The sequence below is a fragment of the Choloepus didactylus genome, chromosome 16 (assembly GCF_015220235.1).
Source record: "Choloepus didactylus isolate mChoDid1 chromosome 16, mChoDid1.pri, whole genome shotgun sequence".
Taxonomy (NCBI): domain Eukaryota; kingdom Metazoa; phylum Chordata; class Mammalia; order Pilosa; family Megalonychidae; genus Choloepus; species Choloepus didactylus.
Genome location: NC_051322.1, coordinates 61,699,073 through 61,712,330, shown reverse-complemented (window position 1 = coordinate 61,712,330; position 13,258 = coordinate 61,699,073). Strand labels below are relative to the sequence as shown.

Below are 13,258 nucleotides of genomic sequence, written 5' to 3'. Positions count from 1 at the left end.
GCAGGTATTTTGTGGAGATTGGCCAGTGGGTACAGAGTTCAGCTAATCATATATGAGGCAAAGAATGGGAATTTGGAGTGTGTCTGGCCCTGTCACAGGCAAACAAGGGGGCATTCATATGTCTTAACTAAGTCATAAGGGGAAGGATGGTTCTTTGCAGTGAACCACTTCCCAGAAAAAAACAAAGGGTGGGGAGATCTCTACACTGTTGGTGTTTTCCAGGAGCATTCAGGTAAAGTTTAATGCTGTTTGTGTAAAATGAATGTCTGGCCACAAGAGCCTAATAGCTTTTGCCACGTCAGTCACAACACTTTTTCTTGAAGATAAAATCTCTAACTTGTCAAAGACTTGAAAGATGGTTTAGGTTTGATTAAGCAAATAATTAGGAGACAACTGTCCAGGTAGAAAGAAGAGCAGGTATGAAGCTCTTGAGGAAAGAAAGAGCAATGAATCATCTGGGAACTGAAGGAAGTCCAGTCAAATGGAGAATATAAAACAACTAATATAAAGTATAAGAAAATATTTATATGATCTCGGGTATTTTCAAGATATTTTAAAGATGGGATTAAAATCTAATTGAAAGAAAAATGTTAGTTTTGATTAGATGAAAAAATAGAAACTTAACACAAATCAAAGATTTGTGGTCATTCTTTTTCAATTGCCTGCGATCCCTTCTTTGCTCTTCTCCGCCTGGCTTGGTGTCCAGGAGGCTGACCTCTATGGGTTACAACACTGGGCTTCCCTTACCTTTTGACTTGCGGCCAATTGGAGGAATCAGCAGACCAGAAGGCTCCTCTTTTGTGGCTCAGGTTCTCGCTGGAGTCTGTGTACACACCTTTTCCTCCTGTTGCCCATCCAGGCTGAGAGAGGTAACAGCTTACTACTGTTGCTAATCCCTGGGTGTTTCATTATCCCTTGTTTGCTCCCTTAACCCTGCCCATAGCTTTCCAAACTCATTAAACTCTTTTAAATTAACCCCCATTGGGTGTGCCATCTGCTTTCTGCAGTGATCCGGAAGGAAACATCACAACCGAAACAGCAAGTGAGAAATTTGGAAAGAAAATGCAACCTATGTTAGAGAAGAAGAGTTTATACCAGTTTTATATGATACCAGATTATAGAGAATTCTTTAAAACTGTTAAGAAAACAAAGGGTGACTATATCAATAAAAATGATGCAAGTGACCAGAATATTTTAAAAATAACATCAACTGGATATCTAAAGAAGTAGATATTTGGATGGTTTGAAGTATGACAGAATTTTATTTTATGTGAACTGCTATATTTCATGAATTTTCTACCAAGAATAGCTTATACAATAAGGAAAATTAGCACATGTGATATAAAAAGTAAATCTCATACAAATATACTTTAGGCATTTTTAATAAGGTTGAATTCAGTATTCAATGAGGTTCTACCTTGGGCGAAGAGAGCACCTTCTGATGGAAAAGTGAGAGAGGAAGACTTCTTTCAGTGGGTGAGGATGACCCAAAGATGGGAAAGGAGACACACCCAGGGCAGACTACTCTTTTAAGCCTTGAAAAACTCCTACAGCAGTCATTTCCATCTTATTGAATTCATTGCACATTTCTTTATAAGCTTATTTCTCCATTATAAGCTTTATTTCTCTATAAGCTTATTTCTCCATTATATGGCTGCTTCCTTATTATGAAGTCCTTGAGGGCATTTTGTATAATGCCTGGAACAAAATATGTGTTACAGGCTTATTGCCTGTAAGACAGAAATTCAGGGTGATCAAGGAAATAGGCTGATAGGCAACATGTAACATACTAAATCATTACCTGAGTCACCTTTTAGTTAAATTCATTGACAATATTAACCATTGTAAAATGTTTTCTTTTTAAGTCAAAATCCTGCACCCCCAGAAAAACATAGAACATGTATATGTGTGTATGTTTTCAAAGTGTTCTCGAAAATTGTGTAACTAACTGCAAAGATATGTGCAAGTTTTGTGGGTGCTGAGTGGGAGAGAGAAATAGAGAATGAGAGAGATGCTAGCAGGGAGAGTCAGGGTTCAGAAAGGGTGGCAGAGCCCTTAGCATTACCGAACAAGGGGTTCATTATAGGAATTAGACTACACAGCTGTTGAAGGAATGTTCAGAATGGGTAACTGGTGGTTCGGAGGTAAGTGATAGCTTACAGAGAAATCCAAAAACCAAGTCCACTTCCCTCAGTGGACTGCAGAGGAAAAGCTTGCAGGGAGACCCAAGGGGAGCTGGTGATGCTGTGGGTCCATGGTCAGGAGTTTGGTGGTGGAGCTGGGGCCCTATTGGTTAGCAGGAAGAAGAGTTAGGCAGAAAGCTGAGGAAAAAAAGACAAGCCCCAGCTCTCCATGAACTCCATCTGTGCGTCACCATCTCTGACTATGAAGACTGTTGTGGATTGAATTACATACCCCAATTTAGACATGTAATTGGTTTTGATATGCATTCCTGTGAGTGTGAACCCATTGTAAATAGGATTTTTTGAAGATGATATTTTAGTTGAGGTATGAGCCAACTGAATGATGGGGAGCCTTCTTAATTCGTATTACCAGAGTCCTTTAAAGCAGGAGAAATTCAGAAAGGGAGAGGGAAATCCACAGGGAAGAGCCAGAAGCCGGAAGTCAGTGGAACCCGGAAGAGAAAGGAGAGGGCGGCGCCATTTGACTGGAGGCTAGGACGCCAGCCAAGGAATCCCAAGAATTTTGCCCACCGCCAGCAGCAGAATGTTACAAACTTTGGGGAGAAATAACCACTTTGCTGACGCCTCCATTTTGGGCTTCTCCTCACCTCAAAAACGTAAGCCACTAAATTCCCTTATTTAAGCCAAACCATTATAGGGCATTTGTGATAGCTCAGGAAAACTGTGATAAAAGCTTCCGAGAGGGATGGCTGCTGCTTCACTTCTGTCTTTTCTTTTGACCAACTTAAACCTGGCATTTGTGGAGATGCAGCCCCCATCTTAAGCCACCTGAAAATGGAACAGTTTGGCCCCGGGTATGTAAAAAGTGCCTAGCCTCTAGCACAATAAGTGTTGGGTATTGCTATTATCACTGTGAAAGAGGGCACTGCCTGGTGGAAAGAGGATTAAAATACTACTTTGGAATATGTTTCGTGGAAAATAGGCATGGACTTCTTAACTGTGGTCTCTACCTCTGGTTCCAAGCAACCAATTATTTGCTTTCTGTAAGATAAACTGCCTTCTCCTATTCTAGAATTTCTTATAAGAATTACATTTTATATACTCTTTTGTCTTGCTTCTTTTTCTCAGCACAATGTTTTTGAGATTCATCCCAGTTATATTTAGTAGCTCCTTTTTATTGTGGGTAGTAGTCTTTATACAGATATCATTCAATTTATTTGTTGACTCAACTATTATGAACAAAGTTCCTGTAAATATTTCTGTAGAATTCTTTTTGTGGACATACATTTTCATTTCTCTTGGAAAACTTCTTACACGTGAGATTGCAGGATCATATGATAATTATGTTTAACTTAAAAGAAACTGAAAAATTTCCCAAAGTAGTTCATTTTACAATAGCAGTGTTTAAGATATTCAGTTGCCCCAAATCCTCACCAACACTTAGGATTTATTTTCTTAGTTTTAGATTTTCTAGTGTATATGACGTGGCATCTCGTTGTAGTTGTATTTTGCATTTCCCTGAGGACTAACAATGTTGTTAAGCATCTTTTTATCTGCTTTAGCTGCCATTCATATGTTTTCTCTTGTGAAGTATCATTTGCTCATTTTAAAATTTGTTGTTTGTTTATTTGTTTAATATTGAGTTATAAGATTTCTTTATATGTTCTGGATATAATTCCTTTGTCAGGCTTACGTAATTTGAGTATTTTATCCAGTCTCTGGTTTGCCATTTCATTTACTTAAGTGTATTTTGAGAGCAAAAAGTTTTAATTTTGACAAAGTTCAGTTTAGTAGTTTGTTATGGTTTATACAGTTTTCCAACCAAAAATCTCTGCTACCCTAAGTTCCCAAAGAATTCTTCTTGTGTTGTTCTAGAAATTTTATAGTTTTCACTTTCACATTTAGGTCCGTGATCCATTCCAAGTTAATTTGTATGTATGGTGTTGTGCAGCTGGGGGTCGACACCCACCCACCCCCCACCCCCTTAGGGAAAAGGGTGGAGCCCTGAATGCTCAACAGCTGCATGACCAGAGCACAGACATTGAAGGTTATTAAGGCTAATCACTGTTGGTCATCAACTTTCAGGAGACTCAGCTGAGGCTTTTTTCTAACCAAATCACTCAATGCTCTGCTGAATTCAACTTTCAGGAGACTCAGCTTAGGCTTCTCTGTACCCAAAGCTAAGGAGGCTCCGCTGAGCTACATAAGGCACTCCTGTTTGCACAGATCATTGACTTCCATTTCCCAGCCACTGCCTTTGGGAAAAATCCTCCTGTAAGTCATTATTAAAATTCACGGGGAACTTTTTGCCTGGTGTGTTCTTTGGTCTTGAGTTGAGTTGAGTTGGTTGAGTCAGGCTTGAGCAGATGTGATATAAGGGTTGAAGGTCATTTTATTCAAAGTGGAGATCTAGTTTCCAGTGCCATTTCTTAAATAGACTGTGCTTTCCTCATTGAATTTCCTTGGCAAATTTGTCAAATCTCAATTGACTAAATATTTAGAGGCATATTTCTGGGTTGTCATTGTGTCTCCTTGGCCAATTTCTCTATCTGTACATGTTTCTCTCTATGCATATTACTTGGAATTCTGTAGGGAAGGTTTGTCTTTCCCTCTAATTTTCTTGCTATTCACTTATTTCTTTATATCAGTATGGGCTCATATATATTTATTTTATTCTTTTGACCATATACTTTTGACACTTAATGCAATCATTGATATGGTTGGATTTAAGTCTTCCATACCGCTAGTTTTTTTTTCTCTGTTCCATGTGTTCCTTTTTCCCTTTTTTCTCTTTTCTGTTCTTTTGAGTTGAGTTTTTTTTAATGATTCCATTTCACCTGCACTATTAGCTGAATATCTTTGTCTTGTCTATATATATAAATATCTATATAAATGTATAAGTCTAGTTTATGCATCATTAAATTGTCACAGCGCACTTTCAGATTTATAATACAATTTCAAGTGTAGTTTAAGAATCTTATAACAGTGTACTTCCATTTCCTTTATCTGATACATTGTACTATTATACTTTTTATTCTGTGTATATCATAAACCTCAAAATATGCTGTTATTATGATCTTGTTTATAAATAGTAATAGAAGAGATGTTTCCTTCAATGCCAAAGTAGCAGTGTTATGTTAGAAATCTTAAAAAGGATAACATGTCACTTATTACAAAAAAGTGGAAAAAAAAGATTTTGTAACAAAAATGGCTGCTTTCCTCAAAAATCATTGAGACAATTTTGGATTATGCATTAACACATAAATATAAAAGAATCCTTCAGTCTGAAAGCTGAAAGGAAATTTGGAATATTAGTACTTCCTTTTGATTTGCTATAACCCAAATTAATTAAATTAATCATTAACTGGCCCATAATTATCATAGATCTTTCTTCAACTTTGGGGCTCTTTCATCCACGGAGCTTGATGTTATCCCCATTAACCCTTGAATTTTAACACTTACGTATTGCTTAGAAATATTAATATTGCAGAAGTAATGGACTGCATTATTCATTATGACTTACCATACATAAAACAAGGTAAGGAAGCCAAGTACCTGGAAGTGGAATTGTCTAGTAATGGTGTGTATGTGTAATCAAATTTACAAATTAGTGCTGAAATATTTTCCAAAATGGTTGTGTTAATTTACAATTGACATCAGCAATCTGTAATATAGCCTACAGGTCTATTTCCTCTCCAACATTAGGTATTATTAGAATATTTGAAGTTTTGGCAATTGAAGGCAAAATTATGATATAAAATTACATAGCATGGTGGTCTTGTTCTCATTTTCCTGATCCCTAATAAAATTGATCATTTCCTTTTAATGTTTCCTCTTCTGGGGCAGATCTTTTTATGAGTTTTGCCCATTTTTCTATTTTGGTTGTTTGTAATTTTTTATTGATGTGTAAAAATCTGTATATATTATTGATGTCATTCAATTTTTAATTGTGTTTTTGCAAGTATCTACTGCAGATTGGTCATTTGTATATTCACTGTCTTAAAGGTTTTTTTTGATGAACAGATGTTCTTAATTTAAATGGGTCAAAGGTATCAAATTTCTTTTAGAATTGATGGATTTTGTGTCCTGCTTAAGAAATATTTCTTAATTCAAGTTTTCTAAGATGTTCATATATTTCCTATTCAAATATTAAAGTTTAATTATTTTTTAACATTTAAGATCTTAATCCATCTGAATTTACTTTTGTATATAGAAAGGGACAGGGATCTCATTTCATCTTTTTTTCCATATAGATAATTATTTTTTCAGCTTCATTTATTGAATGATGCCTCCTAAATCTGGTGATGCTACCTCCATTATATTTTAAATTTCCAAATGTGAGCGTGTCTGTTTGGCTTTTTATTCTACTCCACTGGTCCATTGCCCCTTGTGATGGTTTTATGTGTCAACTTGATTAGGTTACGGTGTCCACTTGTTTGGTCAAACACTGACCTAGATGTTCCCATGTAGATATTTCGTAAATGTGATTAACTCTATAATGAGTTGATTCCAGGTAAAGAGATTATGCACCGTAATATGGGTGGGCCTCAAAAAGTCAGGTGAAGGCCTTAAAAACAAAAAACTGAGGTTTTTGGAAGGAATTCTGCTTCATGACTAAACATCAGCTCCTTTCGGAATTTCCAGCTTGCTAGCCTCTCCTACAGATTGTGAACTCGAGATTGTAAAATCACTCTTATTGGAATTTTCAACCTGCTGGCATGTCCTACAGATTTCAAACTTAGCCCCCAAATCATCTAAGCTGGTTCCCTAAAATAAATCTCTTTTAATACATATACATAACCCCACCACCACCCTTGCACACACATATGCACACACCCACATACATACATATATCCTGATGATTCTGTTTCTCTGGAGAACCCTGACTAAGACAGCCCTGGGTTACTACACCAATATCTTCAAAAGAAGTCTTAGTACATGGTTCAAGACTCCTATCCCTGATTTTCCTCTTCCTTTCTATTCATGCTACCTTGCTCTTTCATATACCTTTTCGAATTAGCTTATCATAGTATATGAAAAATCCTATGTGGATTTTGATTGGTATTGCCTTTGATACATAGATCAAAGTAGGCAAGACTGACATCCTGTGCATTACTAGTTTTTAAAGCTCCCCAGGTGATTCCTCAGTGCATCCAAGGCTGAGGAGGTTGCAAATTGTGATCCTCAGTGTGATCCGCAGTGCTGCTTCCTTGGGGAGACCAGATGTCAGGGTCAGTAGGTCTTTCTCTTTGGCTGGGTCCCCAGGGAAGACTCTGCCAGGCTCCTGCCTGCAAAGCAAAGAGACACATCTGCTCATTGTTGGAAGAATGGATCAGGGAAGAGAACCTATGCATTTTCTAATGAACATAAATCACTGTTTTGATTTTGTGAATTGTCAATGAATAAGGTCTTAAAATTTTACAATTTTACACTGCTTTTGATAGATTTATTATTGAGTACTTGATGGCTTTTAATAGTGTTTTAAATGAGATCTTCTATTTAATTATACTTTATGCCTTTGGCTCCTGAAATGTGGAAATGCACATAACTGAATTTTATATTAATATTATATCCATGTACTTAACAAACTCTACTATGATATGTAATAATTTATGGATTATTTTAGATTTTCTCAGTAAATGATCATATATCTGCAAATAGTGAGTTTTATTTGATCCTTTCCAATATTTATGCCTCCATTTTTTTTTTCTTTGCCTATTGTGCTGGCTAGAAAATCTAATATAATATTTAAGAGAAGCAATCATACAAATCCTTGTATCCTTCCTGATTTAAATGGAAATGTTTTTATTTTTTCCCCATTTAAGATTATATTTGCTGTTGATGTTTTGTAGAGATATTATTAGGTTAGGGCAGAGTTTACCAGGGTTTGATGAATTCTTTTATCATAAATTTACATTGATTTTATCAGTCTTTTCCTGCCTCCATTAAAATGATCACCTGATCATTTTACAATGCATTAAAGTGAAGAGTTTCATTTGTAGGTTTTCTAATATTAAACAGTTTCTGTATACCTTGAATAGATCTGACTTGTTTATGTTGTGTTATTTTTAATCATTCAACTGTATTTGATAGCATCTTGGATATGGAGTGCGATTGCACTTAATTTATTTTTCTCATAATATTTTCATCTGGTTTTAGTGTCAAGGTTAGGCTGGTTTCATAAAATAAGCTTAGAAATATTTCTTCTTTTGCTATTCTAATAATGGATTGAGATGATCTGTTCCTTGAAATATTGGAAAGACTCGCCTATAACCTTGGGGTATTCATTATGAGTAGATTTTTAACTATTTCCTTAATGTTTGAATAGTTATAGAACTATGTAGACTCTATTTCTTCCTAAGTCAGTTTTGATAAGTTATGTTAATAAATTTGTCCATTTCACGTTAGTTTTCAAAATAGATATTATAGAAGTGTTTTCAAAACAATTATATCTTGTTATTAATAGAGATTTCTTATCAATTAACCTTTGCTTTATCTGAGGTTATACCTCTTTTCATTCATAAAGATATTTAGTTATGTCTCCTTTTTTGTGATCAGTCTTTCAAGAGGTTTTTCTGGTAGTTAGATTCTTTTTTCTAAATGTATATTTTTTGCTTTAAAAGGTCTTCGATTGTGTCCTTTTTTTCCCATCTTCTTGAGTTCTGCTCTAATGTTCTGTTTTTTATCTTTTTCTTCTACTTTAATGAATTTAGCTTCTTACTTTGGGCAATTAGCATTAATACTCAGTTTTTATTCTTTTCAAATAGGAATATTTAAGGCTAAAAATTATCTTAAAATTAAAATACCACTTTTGCTGACTCTCATGTTTTAATACGCAGTATTTTTATTATCATTCACTTCTGGGTATTTTTACATTTTCACTGAATTCTTTTTTAAGCCACAATTATATTGCAAGGTTTTTTTAAATTTAAAACATGAGTATTAACAAAATTATCTTATTAACTGCTAACTTAATTGTGTTGTGGTCAGAGGATATGATCTGTACTGAACCTATTCTTTGAATTTTGGTAAGACTATAGCAGAATAGATGATCAATTTTTGTGTTTGAGGAAAATGTCTATTCCCTAATTTTTTGATGTAAAATTCTATCTATGTTGATTGGGACACACTTATTAATTGTGGTTTTCATGTCTTTTTTATGTTTGCTGATTTTTCAAGTTTCTGACTCTTTCCCTTATATTCAAATCTGTTTTGACTGATGTTATTGTAGATGCACCAGCTCTACTTTAGTAAGCTGTTGTTTGTTAAGTTCTTTCCATAGTTTCGATTTATGACTCTTTGTTTCCTATTGCCTTGTCTAAGTGAATATTATACATCTGAATAGAAGAAGCTAGTGATGCTCTGGCCCCTGTTCATATCTCCTCATCTCACTTAAAAGTTTTATCTACAGCTGCAGTGTACAATTCCCATCAGGCTGGCAGTTTCCCACCTGAAGTGTCTATGTTTCTACTTCTAACCAAGGGCTTTCTCTAGTTCCAGAGCTGTCTGCAAGTACTGGAAATTAAGTGGCTTCTGAAAAACTTTCAAAAAATAAGTGATGGGAGTTGGTAGGTAAAGATCACTTTCACTGGGGTGATTCTGAGGTGCTCAGTGCATACTTCCTCAGAGGATATCCAGTGGAATTGAGACTTGGTTGCTTTGAATGCTAATCTGTTCATTAATGTATAATTAACATTTCTCCTTTCCCTAAATTCCTAATTCCTTCACTTGTGTTTCATAGGGTCACCTCTACACTAAAAACTATCTGCACTTGAATTTGGTCTCAGGGTCAATTTTTGGTGGAACCCACACCAAGATAATCTGGAATTTTTAGCATAGTCTGAAAATCTTTGTCTTTTTACTGGAGCAGTTTCCTGATTTCAAACTTCAAAAGTTTGCAATATCTTATGGTTTCTGACCGCAATGCAACTATGCCAAAAAATTGATAACAATGATATTTGTGTTTGGAAATATAAAAAATACATTTCAAATTACTTTTTTATCAAAGAAGAAATGTTAATGGAAAATAGAAAATTCCGGGAAATTAAGATTGATATGTACTGCATTGATGTATTGTAGTAGTATATAATTTATACTGTAAATAATATACAATATATTGACATAATACTACGTATAATTTTTGAGTTGCAGCTAAATCAGTTTTTCCTCATTTGTCTGTAAGTGTATTTTTTTCTGGCTTTCAGATTCGTAGATAAGATATCCAATGCAAGTATGATATTCATTCCTATGTAAGTAACCTGCTGGGATCTATCTGGAAATATGTAAGATAGTCTATTTATGCTTGGAGTTCAGAAATTCAGAATTTGCCTCTAGATATGTATAGATTTTCATCTCTTTTGTAATGTAATTTCCGCTTCACATTTGGTGAGCCCTTTTGACTTGATAAATCAAGTCATCCTTCAAATCAGAGAAGTTGCAGTCATGTTTTTCCTTAGTTTTCCTCCATTTATTCCCTCTTATTTTCTTAAATGTCTTTATTTTTTAATGGGCTCAGGATATCATCTCCATGACTCATGTTTTTACTCAGAATTTACATTTCTAGGTATTTTTACTATCTGTCGTAGGACAATATTTTATTTGATTTTACAGGATCTTGCAGTTAGGTAACAGTAGGTTTTGTATTTTCATTCCATCTCTTAAATTTTTAAAATCTTAAGTCTAATTTTTAGTGCCAGAATGTCTTTTTTTTCCCCCCTTATGCAATACAAACTTACCATCTTAAAATTCTGAAAGTCAGAATTTCGCAGCCAGTCTGAGTGGACTAAAATCGGGGTATTGGCAGGGCTGTGTTCCTTTCTCCCTCTATATTTTTTTTTAAGTTGCAGTAAATTTATTTTATAGGTTAAGTAAATTCACTGATTTATTCATAAATTAATCTGTCTCCCTCTTCCTCGTCCTGCTATCTCCAGTCTCTACACACATGTACATACCAGGCACGAAGAAAGGAAAGGCTAAAAAGTGGCCTAAGTGGAATGCCTCTTGTGGTGACAGTTCTGTGATTAGCAGGGGTGACTGTCTTTACTTACCATTGATGTTCTGTGGCCAGTGGCTGAAGGCAGAGATGAGGGGCTGTTTTCCTGGTGTGGTAAGTCCAAGCAGGAGCTACTCCAAGAACTAGAGCTTCCTGAGTCACTGTGCTGCTGTTCCTTTTCAGACAGCAATCTAGACAGAAAGCTGGGCTTGCGACTGCCTGTCTGTCCAGACTTCACTCTCTCTCATGCTGCCATCAGTGACCCTGCAGTGATTGTGCAGATCTGTAAGAGATGCACCTGGGGGTTTCAAGTCCTGAAGCTGCTCCCAGATTCCTGTTACATAGGATGGATAGTGTCTAGGGGACAAGGGCGGTAGATATAGAGCTGTCTGCCATGCTGAGCCTTCTGAGCTCAATCTGTTTTGCCATGGCAAGGGTCTACCTCAACATGTCTAGCCTGTGGGAGATGCCAGATGGTTTTCAATTTTGGTACATTAACTTGGGTTACTTGCTGTTTGTTGTTGGCTTGAATTAGAGAGGTTCTATCAGGCAAGGAAGAGCAAACCCAATGCTCCTGGACTGCTGAATATTTTCACATGGCATGGAGGACCCCTTTCACCTTCAGTATCCTCCCTGCTGAATTTCTCATGATTTTCCTGACACCCAGATGAAATATTTCCAGTACATTGAGGAACAAGGAGACAGCTTTAATGCTGAACATAAAAATCATGAATATGGTCTTCTCTTTGGGCCTGGATACATAGCAGTCCACTGCATTAGGGCAAGGACGTTGGAAGAATTTGTAAAGGATGTGAATTTGAAAACCGTATGGAATATATTGGCCTATCATGAACACTACTTCAAACACAGACCTGGTCAAGACAAGTAAGACCTAAGGTTGCAGCAGACACCATTTCAGGAAACTTTATGGATCCTCTTCTGCTCCTCTAACCTACTCAACTCTGTATCTATCCTTTTTTGCTCCTCCAGTTCAAGTCTTGGATTCTCCATCAGGGCTCTAAGGTGTGGCTTTTTCCTCTACCCATCCTTCTTAAAGGCCCTGAGGCTATACAATGTATGCCCCATATACACCAGAGATGGAGAAGACACAAAGATGATCTGTAAAACTGAGAACATAATCAAGGAGATAGGGAAAGCATCATCATAACAGATATTGGTGCAGCCAGGTTGCTGGGTATTATAGGCAAATGATAACTGTTCATCATTCCAGGAGTTGTCAGCAGCTATACCAAGTACCAGTATGCCGAAGAGGAAGAGGATGGTCAGCCAGATTTTCCTGACTATAGCTGAGTGGGAGTGAACTTCCTCTACAATATGACCCAATAGGTTCCAGTCTCCCATGGTTAGAAACTAATGCCTGAAATACACAGAAAACATGGAGATTAATAGCACCCATGAATATAATATATAAAGACACAAGCTCCTACTTACGGCAGGTTCTTTTTCATGTCAGCAAAACTGTGAAGGACTTTATAGGCCTAATATCTGTAGACTATGGTTGAAGAAATAGGATGTTCCCTAGGAATATCAGTTTTCCAAAAAAAATGCTAAAAGACCTCCACAATCTGACTCAATTCCCTTCCTATCCTTTTCTGCTGCTGTCCTACACAAAACTGCCACTGCCAGATTTTTCATTCTAATATACCTGTTTTTTTATTAGAGAAGTTGTAAGTTACAAAAACAATCATACATAAATACAGGATTCCCATACACCACCCCACCATCAACACCTTCCATTGGTGTGGAACATTTGCTACAATTGATGATAGCACTTATTTTATGATTCTACTATTTTTAATATTAGTTTGTTAAAATTGATGAAAGATTATTAAAATAGTTCTATCATTCATCGTTAACATTAGGTGTATTTTTTCCCATACCCCCCCATTATTGCCACCTTGTATTAGTATCATATATTTGTTATAATTCATGAGAGAACCTTTTTATTCTTGTACTATTAACTATAGTTCATCATCTACAATAGGGCTCACTCTGTTGTAGTCCTTGTTCTATCTTTTAATTGGCTATTCTAGTAAGTGTGAAAAGGTTTCTCATGGTTTTGATTTGTATTTACCTAATAGCTGGTGATGTTGAGCATCTT

General features: G+C 35.9%; 1 pseudogene; it reads right to left on the bottom strand.

Annotated features, from left to right (window-relative positions):
• Positions 1–11,164: 11,164 nt before the first annotated feature.
• Positions 11,165–12,498, bottom strand: LOC119511296 (annotated as a pseudogene).
• Positions 12,499–13,258: the final 760 nt, after the last annotated feature.